This window comes from Sinohyriopsis cumingii, chromosome 13, assembly GCF_028554795.1.
Source record: "Sinohyriopsis cumingii isolate HCF-2022 chromosome 13, ASM2855479v2, whole genome shotgun sequence".
Taxonomy (NCBI): domain Eukaryota; kingdom Metazoa; phylum Mollusca; class Bivalvia; order Unionida; family Unionidae; genus Sinohyriopsis; species Sinohyriopsis cumingii.
Window position 1 is genome coordinate 76,450,078 of NC_142973.1, and position 14,535 is coordinate 76,464,612.

A 14,535-nucleotide genomic window follows, 5' to 3' on the forward strand; every position below is an offset into this window, starting at 1 on the left:
CATATGGAGTCGAATAGGTAACAGGTGTTCTATTTATAGCACGCTGCACTTTGTAACTATGCTCTATGAGGTAAAGGGTTAAAGTACAACCCACAACTATGGACAGAAGTTAGCTATCTAAACATTTCTTTATAAATGACCATCAGGTTAAACTACAATCTACAATCATAGATACAAGTTAAGCATACATTATAGATGTATATTGCAAATGGCATGGACAATAATGGTCTTGATAATGGGGGTGGGGTTTGTTTCATTTACTAGCACCTTTCAGGTGCAGTAATATTCTCTTTGCTTGCTTCATGTGCTATCATTAAGGCACTTTTTTATGTGACTTTGAATAATGCAGGTGAAAGATTTGCTGACTTGAGCTATGCTGTACATGCTGACAAGAAATAATAGCAGTAAGATATACAGGTGAAGCAACACACTTCTGCCACATATCAATATGATTCATGATTATCAGCCTTCAGTAAGATGCATCATCAATACACCAGGGGTCATGCTACCAGGCAAAGTGGGGAACTAAATTGCTCCCAAAAAGTAAACTTCACCTTCTGTTAGAAAAGCTCTGTTTGCCCTGTGATGTCTTTAACATAAATGAGTGACAGTAGTTGTGACTTTTGAGAGATCACCTCACCCTAGTTAGGTACATGTAGTTCTGACAATGTTGTGCTGCAGCCCTAGTTAGGCTCATATAGTTCCAAGTGTGTTGTGTTGAAGCCCTAGTTAAGTACATGTAGTTCTGACAGTGTTGTGTTGTAGCCCAAGATGAAATATTTTTAATGAAGCATTCATACCAATTGCACCAACAAATAAACTCTTGAACATTCACAGGTGTGTATTTTAATAGCTGGCTGACCACTAACCCTTTCCAAAGCCAAGTCATTACTGCCCAATTTCTGCAAGTTATCATTTCATGATGAAAACATACCATCTTGTGTTTTAAAACTTGAACATCAATATGTAGATAGTAATTTGTGTTTTAAGAATAGAATCATTGAAAATCACTTTCTACTTAAAACCGAAAATATTTGAATATTTTAACTGTGGTGTTTGTGCTATTTAATTTATAAAATCAGTTTGAAACATGTCATGGGATAATAATGGCAGACATGGCAGTGTCAGGGAAGTGCCGTTTCATTAGATTGTCTGATTTCATAAATCATTGGGCAAATAGAGTCAGAAAAAATATAGAAAGCAAAATCTAAATATTATTTGGCTGTGTTGATTCAGTTGAAAAGAAGAGTCTAGTTCATTCATATAGTGACTTTAATGCTTCGCTGTGTAGACTACCAGTAGGTATTGTTTTATTGGCAACACTGAAATTAAGGTGAACAGTGTGGAATGAAGACACTTGTGCTTTTGCTCTTGTATGTGATGCTCTCGTGTATGTGATGTGGGGGTTGTTTCAAACCAGTTTATACATTTTTTCAACTGCCATCTTATTAGTGAACTTAAGAAGTAAAAAAATGTTTAAGTTGTAGTTGATAAGCATTTTTACTGTCTTGCAATTACAATGCTGCAAACTAATTACTGCTGTCAGTTAAAAATTAATTACAATATATATTAATTACAATATATAGTTCCTGCTGTGCTCTTTTAAAGTCATATAGCCAAAATACTGCTGAATACACTGCATGTATCTCCTTCAAAACATACTTTGAAGTATGAGTACACTGCATATGAGGTCCTTTGGCCAAAATACACTGCTAAATATACTGCATGTATCTCCTTCAAAACATACTTTGAAGTATGAGTACACTGCATATGAGGTCCTTTGGTCAAAATACACTGCTAAATACACTGCATGTATCTCCTTCAAAACATACTTTGAAGTATGAGTACACTGTATATGAGGTCCTTTGGCCAAAATACACTGCTAAATACATTGCATGTTAAATGATTAGTAAAGTACCTAAATCATACATAGGAAACAAATCTGGAATGTCTTCTCGATGTTGATAATTGGTATCATTGGCTGAGCATCATGATGGGACCAAATATTCAAGATATAATTTGAGAGAAGGTGCAGATTCAAACCATACAAATTAGTCACCTTGTGTTTGCTAATTTGCCGAAGGCAAGTTGGTGTTGTCAAAAGTAGTTCTTTCTTACTGACATAAATAAATGTATGTGCCTACCATGGCTGTCTCAGATGATCACTCTGGCGGCCTAGTGGTTAGAGCATTCACTCTGGAAGTGGGAGGTCGTGGTTCAATCCCTGGCCAAGTCATACCAAAAACTTCAAAAAAATTATACTAACAGCTGCATCGCTTGGTGCTCAGTATTAAGAGGTTAGTGTTTAGGACTGGTCGGCCTGATGTAAGGATGATAATGTGGGTGGGACATCATGCTACATGTCTGCGGCATGATGCCCCAGTGCTAGACATCACTATAAACTGCCATACTGCAGACATCATAGCGAAATGACTGAAAAATTGTCAAAGCTATGTTAAAAATCCTAATCATGCACACACTCATATGAATTCTCATGTTAAAGAATAAAGGGCAAATAACTATTAATTATTTATGACTGATTAAAATAACTTGTATAACTTGTATCTTGTAAGTATCATTTTGTATTGATTCTTCAACTTTTGTGAGGAATAAAAATCAATCATATATCAAATAATTATTTCATTCCTAGTAATGCATAACCCTTCACTATTGCATAGCTTACTCTTATTTTGCTATTTTTAAACCTAATATGTTTCATATGAATTAATCCTCCCATAGAGTGGTCAACAGGACATGGTCCACCTCTGTACCTATTATACCCAGAACAGTTAGGGATGCCATGTTAATGGATGTGTTTTCAATGGAGCAAGAGAAAAATTGCATGATGCTAGTGTGATACCATGTTGCAGTCTTTCAGTGAACATAATTTGATATCTTGATGTTACATTTGCTCCTTGTTGCTATTTACCACCCCCTCCTTATAAGAATATTATTCTTTAAGGGTTTACCAATTTTACTGAAGAAATTCCTTTCAAGAAATATGACATATTCCTTTTAGGACAGTTTTACTTCTTATTGGCATTATATTGCAGTATTGGCTCAACTGGTCTGTCATCCATCATCCTTTTGTTAGCACAAGTTTGTTGTTGCATTGGAGGATTGCAATGAACTTTACATGCACATTCCATGGTAGGGTTTAGGGCTGCACAACTCATTTGTTTGCTTGGGCTATAATCGACCTTATTTTGGAATTAAGTGGGATGCACTGCAAAAGTTTTGTGTCTGTAATCAAAAGCATAAATGCACATAGATAACTTAAGGATACTGGTTGTGGGCCTTACCAAATGTATTGGCAGGCCACATGCAGTCCACTGGCTTTACTTTGTGCACTCCTGGTCTAGTTGGTCTTAAATGAAAATAGTCCTGCTTTTCGATCCAATATGACCACCAAAGGAGGTTGGTCATGTCAGCATGGGGTTTTCACTAAATAAGTGTCTTTTGATGTCTAGTTGGTCCTAAGTAAAAATAATGCTGATCTGATGTCCAGTATGACAATCACACTGTCCTTCTTGGAAATCTGGAGATTTATTTGACTTGCATGCATCCAGTACATATTTATCTCCCTTGCTGACCCAAAATACTTGTAATGTGTTGCACCTAGAATTAAGGAGTAGAGGTATGCATATTCGTCACCTTAACATTAAAGAAATAACAGCAGGCAAACTTGATCCAATTAAAATTGTGTTACTATCTGAAGAAAATGTTTGGTTTGAGTGAAAGCAAACTTGGGACTGATCAGCCGGACAACACTTTTCAAACTGAACACTTTAACCTTCTCAGAAAAGTCAAAATTGATGGATCAGGAGGTTTCTTAGTTGATACGTGCGAGGATATTGTATGTAAATGTAGAGAAGATTTGGAAACTATTGATTTTGAAAGCATGGTGTTATTAAAATCCCACCTAAGGATATCAGATCCTTTCTTGTCAGTTACTGCTGTAGGAATCCAAATTCTGTTGTAAATTAGAACAAAATGGGTGAAGATCAAATTGAAAATGTTAAAATTAAATAAAGAATTATTCCTCTAGGTGACGTTAACAGGGATTTACTAAACCCTCAGATTAAAAATTAATGACTCATTTACTTGACCTCATTTGGACTCATTCAGCATGTGATGAAATCTGCTTGTGTTGTGGCTGGAAAAAGTCAAACTTAATCGTATTTATTCAAATTCCTCAAATTATGTGCTTTGTATTGATGTCGCCTCCATTGGGCTGAATGACCATTACTCAACATTTCAAACTTGCATGACCAAGGATTTCATCCCCAAATCATCTCACTATACAGTTTCATATAGATCAGTTAAAAATTTTGATAAGAAAAAGTTCCAAGAGTAATTCAAGTATATTTTATGGGATATTATAAAAATGTTTGATGATGTCAGTGATGTTTTGGATTCTTGGTACTCACTCTTTATAGATGTTGATGATAGGTACACTCCTTTGAAAAAACACAGCGTTAAATTTGTTTTTTTAACCAATTTAGATTAGATATCGTATGAGGTATAAAAACATATCAGTATCAAGCACCAGGAAACACCGACCAATAAAAATGTGAGAGATGAAGATGTAAGGCTCTTAAGGTTATCAAAACGATCTCATTACCAACAACTGATTGATAAATCAAAATTCGAAACAGTGAAATATTTGGAAAAATATTTCAGCACTTGGAGCTGGTAAAAGTCATTCTCATTCACATTCTAATAATTGTTGTACTTTGTAAAAGATGGTTTATGCATCAGTAATGATGAAGATATTGCCAGCAAGTTAAATAACGTTGTTACTGTTGCTGATAATAATCAGTTACTAATTATAGTCATGAGGAATTGAAAAAAAATTCCTGAAAGTACTTTCTGTGAAATATCCTTCATAATGGATGAGAAAGTGCTGAAATATCAGCAGAATTTAGAAGTAACAAAGTCCACAGTTGCCGGCTTAATTGGACTGTGATTATTACGGACAGCAGCATGTTTCATTTCTGAAAGCTTAACATGTATATGTAATCTTGGTTTAAAAAACAAATGCATTTCCTGACAAACAAAAGGAGATGAAAGTGAAACCTTATCATAAATCTGGTCCTGGTGATGAAATAAATAATATTACACCCATTTCAATTCTTCCTGCCGTTTAAAAAATTCTCAAAAAAACATTCTCATGACTAATGATTTTTCTTGATAAACACAATCTGTTGTATGATAGACAGTTAGGCTTTTGACCAAATCATTGATAAACACAATCTGTTGTATGATAGACAATCAGGCTTTTGCCCAAATCATTGATAAACATAGTCTGTTGTATGGTAGACAATGAGGCTTTCACCCAATCATTGATAAACACAATCTGTTGTATGATAGACAATGAGGCTTTTGCCCAAATCATTGATAAACATAGTCTGTTGTATGATAGACAATCAGGCTTTTGCCCAAATCATTGATGAACACAGTCTGTTTTATGATAGACAATCAGGCTTTTGCCCAAATCATTGATAAACACAGTCTATTGTCTGATAGACAATCAGGCTTTCACCCAATCATTGATAAACACAGTCTGTTGTATGATAGACAATCAGGCTTTTGCCCAAATCATTAATACACACAGTCTGTTGTCTGATAGACAATCAGTCTTTTGCCCAAATCATTGATACACACAGTCTGTTGTATGATAGACAATCAGGCTTTTGCCCAGATCATTGATACACACAGTCTATTGTCTGATAGACAATCAGGCTTTTGCCCAAATCATTGATAAACACAGTCTGTTGTATGATAGACAATCAGGCTTTTGCCCAAATCATTGATACACACTGTCTGTTGTCTGATAGACAATCAGTCTTTTGCCCAAATCATTGATACACACAGTCTGTTGTATGATAGACAATCAGTCTTTTGTCCAGATCATTGATAAACACAGCCTGTTGTCTGATAGACAGTCAGGCTTTCACCCAATCATTGATAAACACAGTCTGTTGTATGATAGACAATCAGGCTTTTGCCCAGATCATTGATACACACAGTCTGTTGTCTGATAGACAATCAGGCTTTTGCCCAAATCATTGATAAACACAGTCTGTTGTATGATAGACAATCAGGCTTTTGCCCAAATCATTGATACACACAGTCTATTATCTGATAGACAGTCAGGCTTTTGCCCAAATCATTGATAAACCCCAGTCTGTTGTATGATAGACAATCAGGCTTTCGCTCAAATCATTCATGTGAAATTGGTATTGCTAGTTGATTGATAAACAGATCAAAGCTGTTGATGGTAAATAACTGGTGTAAGTTGTGCTGACAGATTTTGCTTGAAAAATTAAAACTTCACAAGGTCAACAACAACTCTTTCAATTGGTTTAAGTTGTATTTGAAAGGAAGAAAAAAAGTTAACATAAACAGTGTCATGTCAGACAAAAACTTGTGACATTTGGAGTATCTCAAGGATCTGTTTTAAGGCCACTGCTGTTTATTATGTATATAAATGATCTGTATTTGTAATCAGTAAATATTGAAACTGATCTCAACGCTGCTGACGCCACCTTATTTGATATTAGCTCATCTAAAAGTACTGTTGAAAGAAACTCACACAGTGCTCTTGTAAAGCTCTATAAATGGTGTAAACATAATGGAATGATCATTAATTTAGACAAAACCATAGTGTTGCTGATAACTACTTGACAAAGATTTAACAGAACTAAAGGTAATATTCTCTACATCCATTTTAATGACATGGAACTGAAATTTTTTATGCAAGATAAACTTTAGGAGTTTCAAATCGATAACAGTATGTTTTAGTCAGAGCTTATGAGTAATATAACCCAATAGATATCTAACAATATGTGGCTACTATAACATTTTTTTAAATGAATTTCTAACATTAAATCAAAGGATAATATTTTACAAAAATTATGTTCAACCTCATCTGGGCTACTACAACATCATATGGGGTAATGCATTTGTAACAAATTTGTTTAAAGTGGAAAGACTTCAAAAACAAGCTATCAGACATATCCATGACAACAGAGTTGATAATGGATTTGAGATCATGACTGTCTATTAAAGAATATGTTTAAGAAAGGCTAAATTTGTGTATGTAGTTTCAAATGGTTGTATGTTTGAAATGGATGCAATTAAGATAATGTCTATAACTGGTTATGGCTAACTTTGTGGTATATTTACATATGTATATATTATATAAAATACCTGTGTGTGTGTGTGTGAAAAGGTTTTCAGTCATACACAATGCTCTGAATCCATACTTAATTGCTTTTACATACACCAATCCATTATACCTTTTTGTATGTTGTTTCTTTCCCAGCTGTATTTTATATATTTGCCTCTTCATTGAGATAATAGAGGGCTGCAAGAGAAATTAGTTTTTGTACTCTCACCCATATAAAATAAAGTATATATTAATTGTATTATTAGACCAGAAAAAAAGCATGTTTCTGGTCGGCCTACTTTCCCTATTTTCATTGCCAGCCCTAGCACTTATTTCCTCCCAGGTAAAACAAAAAAAAAAGAATTCCTACTTACCCAAATGTTAAAACCAGTGCAATAGGAAACAGGGGTGGAGGCCTTAGTATAGTCTATTATTAGGCACCAACACCAATCTATAAATTCTTGTATGTAAGATATGCAACTTTGATATTGGAAATGGAGTCACTCTTGGTGTTGGGGCTGTTATTTTAACAGTGATTTCTTCTGGATTACTTTGAAACTATTGTCCTTACAGTACATGCTACCGAGATAGAGTGTTTCAAAATACTTTGAGTGGCATTGGGAAAAAAAATGACAAAATTTTATTCTGCACCCCTACCTACCTAGAGAAATTGTGTATTTATATATATATATATATATATATATATATATATATATATATATATATATATATATATATATATATATATATATTGTTTTTTCTTTTTTCCCCTTTGCTACAGTGATAGAATTTCAAAGACCTGTGCTCCAACTAAGAAGTTACATTCTTACTTGAATGTCAGCTGCCATGTTTGTGAGCTTCCAGTATTGAGTCAGCAGTGATCAGTTAGGAAATTCATGTTCTCACAGAACTTTCCAAACGTCTACTTGTTGGTACCTTTGATTTCACATTTCAAAATAAATATTGGGAAAAAAGACACTTCTTCTTACACTTCTTCTTGTCATAAAACATTATTAAGCTGAGAAGATGTGAAAAACAAATTTGGACTTGTAAGTTGTATTTTTGCATCACATTAGTTTCAAGCTGTTTATAAAGCAAACAATATGAAAATGATTTTTAATTTTTGATTTAATCTTTAAATGTATAACATGTAATAGAAATCTTTTGCAGCTGCACATAACTATGACATGTAAATGAAAACTGTACACAACCGATTTTGTTGATACACCTTTCGTATCAGTGTAGCAAAAATGAGTTGTATGCAGAAATGAACGTGAGAGAAAAAAATTTCCTTGTAACTTTGAAATAACGCAATGTAGAAATTATCCATATTCTCAAAAACTGACACAGATTATTAGAGAGTAGGATATTTTTTGAAAGATGATGCAGTTATTTTCATTTTGGAATTTGTGTAGTTACAGAATTGAAAAATTAAAATTTGGATACCACTCTTTATGTTAAATAAATTGCTGATGAGCTTTTTGTGAATTTGTTATTAATTGGGTTGTTACCTGCTTTACTGTGCTTTTCTTATAGTTATTTCTAGTTTGATACATAAACAAACTGAAAGCTTCAGAAATTGAATACGTTGAAAGTTGCCAAAATTATTGCGCTAGAAATCAAAATGAACAGACTGAAAATATTGAATCCTGTAATTAATACCAAAAGTTCACACTGAACAGGAAATAATTTTAAATTTACAACCTTTGAAGTCAAAACCTCTCCATCCTCCAGTTCAGAATAGATAAAGAAGTTCGACAAGTGTTACCTGTGTGAAGCTATTAAACACTCTGAATCCACCTGTTAAAACAATTAATGCAGGTATAAATATAGATTTTATTTGTTCTGGCAAACCAGTATGGGTTGCTTTTTCAGGTGATAGACAAGACATTGTGCTCAGTTTATGCATAACACAGGACATGTTAAATAATTCTGCTTTGAAGGTAGAATAAACAAATGCACACAAAACTATAGATTATTTTACAGTTGAGACAATAATAACCATTGCACAAACTAATTTCACCTTATAGTAGGCATTCAATGTGGATTTCAAAAGATAATAATCATTGTCATCATCGTCTTCTGGCTATTATCAACTTGTTATCCCAAGGAGATTTTTGTCATTTTTGTCTGGAATGCGAGTAGGAAACACATTTTGGGCATAACTTTTGATTACATCCAGACACATCTGCTTCCAAGAGATTTTCGTTCAGCCAAATGCCAAGTTGTGTTTTTTTATTGGCAATTTAGCAGAAGAGTGTCACTAGGGGTTAATGAGTTAACAAGGATTTTGGAAATTTCATACAAATTGTCATGGATATTTTTATAATTTGTGTGCAGTATTGATGCACAAATGATCAGGTATGTAAGGAATAGTTAGATTTCATGACATCGTCAAAAATATCCTATTATCTCATTAACTCATTCATTAGGAAGTTCATTTTGAGGGGTTGCATACATCCAAATACATTTGCTTCCAAGAGATTTTCATTTAGTTGGATACCTAGTTGTGTTAAAAACATTTGTATTAGGTATTTTGCTTGCGCATGTGCGAAAGTGAATTTTTTTATTATTGCTTATTGAACTCCTCATTTTCAATGTCCTGTCCACATTTCATTCCAAATTGGAAACTTATCCTACTTTTTTCAAAGGCTCTCCTGCCTGTGTTCAGGTCAGATGTGTTTGCCTTAGATCTTGGGCCAAAAAAACTCAAATCTGGACACAAAATCAGTTTAAAAAAACTGGCTAATTTTTGGGTGTAAAAAAAATGGCATCTCAAAAAGTAAATTTTCCCCTGCTGTATTCTATAATGCAAGTAGAAAGTCCCAATTGTTTGGTATCATTGTAGATCAGTCTACATTTCTGTAATACCTCCACTTTGGTGTATCTTGAATGACCTTGACACTACAGAGCTATGTATGCTACAACCTCATGATGCATAAATGTGCGAGTCACTTGGAGTTCATGAGTTAAGAAGTATTTTGGACATTTCTTACAAATTGTTAAAGAATGTTTTTTTTTTTTTGTAATGCATGTGCATCATTGGTGCATAAATGATCAAATCCATAAGGAATATTCAAATTTGCTGACATAATACAAATTTACCCATTAAGTCATTAAATCATTCATTAGGTAATGCATTTTAAGGGTTACTTTTTAATGCATTCAAGTACATCTGCCTCCAAGAAATTTTGGTATAGCTGGATGCCTGGTTGCATTAAAAATGTCATTTTTTATTGGCCATTTTGTTTTTGTGCATGTGCAGAAGGTAAAGTTGGATTTTTTTTCTTCTTGATTTCTGCATAATGTATCGTTGTCCACCATCTCCAGTTATTAAACTTTGTGTGGATGGCTTGCACTTTGGGTAAGAAAGAACTCTATTTCTGGCGCAAAAGCTTCAAGGTCAAGGTCACTGCAACAAGGAAAAGTGTTGATGCACATTAACTTGAGTTTTCCATCATCTTCAATTTCCAAACCTTATGGATATTTGGCACTTAAGGAAGATTTCATGGAAAAATTGTCAAAAGTCAAGGTCACTGATGGATAGAAGACAGATGTTTTCACCACAATGACATAAGGGGGCAGGAGACAGTTTTTATGCACAAATTTAATGCTGCATTCACCGGCCTTGTATATAGAAAAAATTCTTAAAAAATAAAATACACAAGTGAGGTCAAAAAGGTCCATATTTTTGGACAGCTATATTAAAACAAAGGATAAGAATATTATCCACTTGACCTGAGAAGTCAATGGCAGTTCATAGCAGAAGAAGTTGATGTACCCCAGCCCCAAATTTATACCTACATTTTTCATGTCTGAAGGTTATTTTTGACACCATGTGATGCTCAGAGTGTAAACACAAGCCCTTTTCCTATATGATAATTTTGCAAAACAGTGTACTAAACTGGCTTTTGAAATTAGATGTCATCCAAGCCGTTTTTGAGCTATTCTACTTGCCCCGAACCACCGTGTGTCCTTCTATGGGAGGCTAGCTCTTCTTCCGAGCCAACTTTTGGTATTTCACTATCTACATACTGCAGAGTAATCTTGGAAGGTGTACATACCTGATATCAATTTCAAGAACAACAACACAAGCCCAAAACACCTAGTTCGCAAATATATCTGGTAATTAGTAAACAAACACGCGATAGCCTTAAGTTAAGAAATTTGACAGGAGCCAATTTACGAAACTATCCTTTGACACCTAAGTTCTCCACCATCAACATTTGTCAAATTTGGTTTCTTCATAATTGTAATTATTTTCTGGATAAAACTGTAATGGTCCATTATCTTCAATTATTAAATTTTGTGGATAACTTGCACTAAAGATGAAAAACAATATTGATTTGGGGCTCAAAAGATCAAAGGTCAAGGTAACTCTGACAGAATGAATAAAAGTTCTCAATCATATAAGGTTACCAAACTTTGTGGTTGGGTTGCAGTTTGTGAAAGGAAAAACCCAGTTGATATTGGATTAGATAGCCATAATCATTGCCAGTAGGTATCACAGTAATTAAACCTGACATCAAAGGAATTAAACCTGACATCAAAGGAAAACACACTAAGTTAGGGTAATCATTACTTTCACTTTGTATGGATTAAAGTTACTTTATTTACATGTTGGAACAAATAGCAGTGTCCTGATTTTATAAATCAACAAATAATAATGACATTTTATTGTGTAAACTCCATTATCAGGCTGTTGGCATGGGTAAATTGACAGTTTAAATTCCAACAAATACATAATCCATCACTATTGGGTAGCTTCATCATGCAGAAAAACCTTGTCTACTTCATGTGAATATAGAATGGAGACTTGTTAATAAAACACACTCTGATTCTTTTACTGTCCGTTAGTGCATTTTGCATATCCATGTGCTGATAAGTCATCTTTTTCATGGACTCTCAGATAATGTGTGTCGATTTTGTGTACAGAGAAAAAATAACTTGTTGCTAGTACTTCACTGCATTGTGATCTTCCTTAAACAAATATTATATGATGGTGTTACATTTATCCTCTCTAGTCATTTTACAAGCATGCCCCTTTAAAAAAACACAGGATAAAGAACGACCACCAGCCAGGCTGGATCTCCCCAGAAATTTTAGAAGCAATAAAGCAAAGAGACCAACTAAAATCAGTAGGAAATCAAACTGAATATAGAGTTTGGAGAAATGAAGTTAATAAAATGATACATCTAGCCAAACAAGCGCACTGTAAAAAAGTCCTGGATGAAAACCAAAATAACCTGAAAGCTATCTGGAAAGTGTTTACATGGTTTGGTGCAGGCAAATGTAAGAGTAAAGCTGAAATTTTATCCCTCAGTCATGAGGGCATTTATACTGATAATCCAACTGACATATCTAATATTTTTAACAACTTTTTTGTTTAAATTGCTGAAAAACCTAAAGAACCCAGAACTTCATCTGATCATCTGGAACTCTGACATTTTTGTGCTAAAAAACTAACAAATAATATAAAGTTCAAAATTCCTGAAATGAGTCCCGAATATGTGTTGAAATATATTTAAAAAAATGGATGATTATAAAGCTACAGGACTTCATATGATTGGACCAAGGCTACTAAAGGTAGCTGCACCTGCAATTGTAGAGAGTATAGCTTTCATTTGCAATGAAAGTATTAGGTCTAATAAATTTACACAGTCATGGTAAACTGCCAAGGTTATACCACTGTATAAAGCAGGAACAAAAGATGATATAAATAACTACAGACCCATCTCTTTCCTTCCTTGTCTCTCCAAATTACTAGAAAAACATGCACATGATTCTTTTCTCAACTATTTAAACACTTATGATCTTCTTCCTGATAATCAGTCTGGCTTTCGCCAGAATCACTCCTGTGAAACTGCACTTGTATCTTTGATTGATAAATGGCTGAAAGCATTAGATCAAGGAGAAATGGTAGGCACTATTATGGTTGATTTTTGTAAAGTTTTTGATCCTGTAGACCATGAAATTTTGCTTGAAAAACTAAAAATCTATCAATGCAGTGAAAACTCCCTAAACTGGTTTACTTCTTAACGGATAGAGTGCAAAAAGTATCTTTAAATGGTCAACTTTCTGAAAGTAAAAATATTAATTGTGGAGTACCACAGGGCTCTATTCTTGGACCTCTGTAATTCTATTTATCAACGATTTACCTTTTAAGATGGTATGTGAAAAAGCTTGCCAGTAGCTTCTCGTGGGTTGGTGGTTCTTTCTGGGGTTTTCCCAGGTTCTTCGTCCACCATTAATACTGGCAGCCATGTATAGCCTATCGTGTGCTGAAAAATGGCGTTAAACTCCACAACAACAACAATAACAACAACCTTTTAAGATTGGAACTTCAATTTCTTCCACTGACCTCTATGCAGATGATACAACACTGTCTGAGATTGGTAAAACCAAAACGGTACTTGAAAATAACTTACAAGATGCTCGCAACATACTTCAAGTATGGTGCAAGGAAAACAGTATGATCATAAATACGGAAAAAATGAGAGCCCTATTAATTACAACACAACAAAAATGAGCAAGGCTAGATAGTGACAAACTCCAGGTTGTATTTAACAATGTGAGCCTCAGTATAACCTCTCAAGATAGAATTCTTGGTGTATTTGTGGATAACAATCTTACTTGGTCTATTAAATACATTTCAAAAAAAGGTTACTTCTTATCTTTGGCTACTGGGGAAAATCAAAACATGCATTCCTCTTCAGTATAGGGTCATCTTTTATACAAGTTATATTCAGCCATATCTGTACTACTGTAATGTAATTTGGGGTAATACCTCTAATTCAAACATAAAAACACTTTTAAGACTCCAAAAGAGGGCTTGCCATTTAATTCTAGATCAATGTATAGACAATTTTCAGGATGCAATGAATAATATAAAGGTTTTAACAATACATGTACATGAAAGAACATTTCTTAGAAAGACCAAATTGATGTATAAAGTATCCAGTATCCTGTCTATCTAAGGCCAAATTGATGTATAAAGTATCCAGTATCCTGTCTATCTAAGCAATATCTTTCACCAAAGATCACGTGCTGCCTTCTACCTCCACTATTTAATGCAATATATTGGAGGCATTTTTTTCTCTGTGACCCATAGTTATTGCACATGTAGCCCAGAGAAATGCATTGGTGAAGTTGATCTCTCTCCCAAAGGGGCTTCAGGTGGTTGAGTGGTTGAAAGTACTCACCTTAACTGATTTCTGCCATTTCACCTCTGCTTGCATGGGTTTGAGTCGCTGGCTCTACCAATGTGGGTATGTGAGAAAGTTTGACATTAGCTTCCTGTGGGTGGGTGATTCTTCTAGGGGTTCATCCTCCCAGTTATAGTGGCCTCCATGTATAGCCTG

General features: G+C 34.2%; 1 protein-coding gene across 1 annotated transcript in view; it reads left to right on the forward strand.

Moving 5' to 3' along the window:
* Nucleotides 1-14,535, forward strand: part of LOC149785850 (C-Maf-inducing protein-like) — a 225,754-nt gene that overhangs the window by 36,314 nt on the left and 174,905 nt on the right. The window lies entirely within an intron of this gene.